The sequence below is a fragment of the Pseudophryne corroboree genome, chromosome 2 (genome assembly GCF_028390025.1).
Source record: "Pseudophryne corroboree isolate aPseCor3 chromosome 2, aPseCor3.hap2, whole genome shotgun sequence".
In the NCBI taxonomy this organism is placed as follows: Eukaryota; Metazoa; Chordata; class Amphibia; order Anura; family Myobatrachidae; genus Pseudophryne; species Pseudophryne corroboree.
The window spans coordinates 713371953-713375066 of NC_086445.1; the positions used below are offsets into that span (position 1 = coordinate 713371953).

The window sequence follows — 3114 nt, forward strand, 5'->3', positions numbered from 1 at the left end:
CCCTCCGCCCACCCCACGAATGCCTCTGCCTATCAATCACAGATCAAAACAGATCTCATTGGCTGCTAGCACACGCACAGGTCAGGACGTGCGCGCTGCCGCCGCATCCAGGGTTGTTACAGTCACATCGATTAGCGATGCAACCTCAGTCAGAGCCTGCCCTAACCAATATGATGCCCTAGGCAAGATTTTGGCTGGTGCCCCCTAGCACCACCGCTGGTTCCGCCTCTGACCTTGCACCTCTTTCCCAGCACTATCACCCCTCACCCATAGCAGTCCTTATTTTGGTGTTTGTACCCCCTATATTTTAAATAGGAATAGTTCGCACATTTGGCGCACAGCCCAAAAATGGGTGTGTTTTTGCTGGCAAGGGGCATGGCCACACAATAGTAACCCCAATTCCAATTATGCCACACAGTACTGCAACTATATTCACATTTGATCATGCGATATTGTCCATAATTCATATTACATCCTACAGCAGTATCACTTTTCCTTATAAACGTTACTCCTCACATTAGAGCCCCTTATTCACATTACATCACACTGAATTGCTCCTTATTCACATTACACCACACCCTATTGCTCCTTATTCACATTAGACGACACAGTAGTGCCCTTTCTATACGCAATGCCACATAGTAGAGCACCTTATACACATAATGCCACACAGTAATGCCCCTTACACATATGAGACACATTATTAATGTCCTTATAAACATAATGCGCCTTACACATTATGACAACCTTTATTAATGCCCTTTTACACATAATGTCCCTTACACATATTCGGCACATTCATAATGCCCTTATACACATAATGACACACATAGTGCCCCCTACACATTTGCTGCACATTATTAGTCCCCTATACACATAATGACACACATACAGTAGTACCCTGTTACACATATGCCGCACAGTACCCCTTACACATATGTTGCACATTATTAATGCATTTTTACATGACACACATAATGATCCTTATACATATTCCGAACACTACTGCACAACCAACCCACTCACATGCACACAGCACTCACACTGCCACTAACACTGTGACCTCTGCCTCTACTTGGATACAGATGTGTCCTCATAAATCTTGCCTCAATGCTAATGTCGGGCACCTTTTTTTTATGAAAATGCATCTTATTTGCATTGCTATGTGGCTAGGATGCACAAGCAGCTTCTGTTGATTAAAATGATATGCAGCATGCCTATATTCTGTGTGCGACTGCGGCTGTATCTGCATATGAAATGCTACACACAGAATATAGGCATGCCGCATATCATTTTAATCAGCAGAAGCTGCTGATGCCCCTAGGCATATCAAATGCCCTAGGCAATTGCCTAGTTTGCCTATGCCTATGGCCGATTCTGACCTCAATAACCCCCATAATACGCAACAAGATTTATCATTCACAACAAGTTTTATAACTCATTGATAAATGGGCCTGTTAGTATTTATGTGCAGAAGGTAAAAGTGGTTCATTGTGTGCTGTAAGTTGTTGTCCTGTAAAGAAAGTGACTGGTAAACTAAGGGTTAATAGCATCACCAGTTTTGCTTCCACTCACATTATGGGTGGGTCAGTAGCCTGTTCATGACAGAAAGCAGTATTTGTTTTTACTATTGTGTTCATAGACACAATTATTCTGACTAATCTGCACAAGGTTCTCATTAAATGACTCATTTTAAGTGCATGAATTAAGGTAAATATGATTCAGGGAACAGCATCCTATCAAAAAGAATAAAGCCTGTTATATTACCACTGCCTCATTTAAATAACTTGAACCTGGGCTGGTTCCTACCTCTATTGAAATAAAGCTTTTTATACAAATTATAAATATTGAGGAAACAAAATTACATTTGGGCTCGTCCGGGATTTGAACCCGGGACCTCTCGCACCCAAAGCGAGAATCATACCCCTAGACCAACGAGCCACATACTACAGTGAAGTGTACATCTGACATAGAATACTGAATCGCCACATCATCACAGTGGAGTAAAGGTTGCACAGTATCATATTGCACTGAGGAAAAATAACATTTGGCAGTTATGCCTCTACAGCAACAAACTGTACATACAAGCTTGTGGTTCGACTTTAACAGATGGGAGATGACTCTCATTAAAGGAACACTATCATAAATATTGTACATATTTGATTTCTTTTAAAATAAAAACTTTACAAATAGAATATTTAGGATATTTGTACATACATATACACTTCACATTACAAATATTTTACATTTCTAATATCTTTAACTTTAAAAACATGAATCTTCTAAACCAGGCATTCCCAACCACGGTCCTCAAGGCACACCAACAGTGCAGGTTTTAGTGATATCCAGGCTTCAGCACATATGGTTAAATCAAAATAACTGAGGTACTAATTAAGTCACCTGTGTTTAAGCCTGGATATCACTAAAACCAGGACTGTTAGTGTGCCTTGAGGACCGAGGTTGGGAAACACTGTTCTAAACTATAAACTTTGCAATGATCCTAATTTGTATGGATCTCATCTTGTACAAAACTGTTACTGATTAGAGTTTTAGTTAATTGTTTATTGTTGTTTCTCAATGACCTGTCGTTTTCACTACACTGAACCAATTACTACCTACTAATATTTATATTTTATAAAACACTGAAAAATAAAGTCTCCAACCTCCATGATAGTGATCAAGGGACTGTGAATACAGTTAAAATAACAATCTGTATTAATACATTTTAAAACATATTTTACTGACACCTTAAATGTATTTACAAGAAAAATATTAAACGTTGTTGTGAAAGAAAAAAATTAAGGAAAGAATATGTTCTCTCCACTATTGTCATCACAGGGGCGTTTCAAGAGAGGAGGAGGCCCGTGTGCAGCCTTATGCATCAGGGGCCCCCTCGTCTATGACCGAGACACAAGGTTTTAATACTTACCTCTCCGGAGTCTACTGGCGGTGCCATCCTTCTCCGCAGTGGCAATAGAATCTGAGCACAGACTGTATTGTGCATGCGCAGACCTCCGGGAACACGGAGCGGTGCCCATTTTCCCAAAGAGTTTCCTGATGCGCATGCTGCTGTGCCACATTTCCGGAGTTTTCAGCAGGCGCAATAGAGTTTGT

The 3114-nt window shown here is 40.4% G+C and overlaps 1 non-coding gene across 1 annotated transcript; it reads right to left on the reverse strand.

Moving 5' to 3' along the window:
• Positions 1 to 1869: 1869 nt before the first annotated feature.
• Positions 1870 to 1941, reverse strand: TRNAP-UGG (transfer RNA proline (anticodon UGG)). Its single transcript has one exon. It is a non-coding gene; the product is annotated as a tRNA-Pro (tRNA).
• Between the last annotated feature and the right edge of the window lie 1173 nt (positions 1942 to 3114).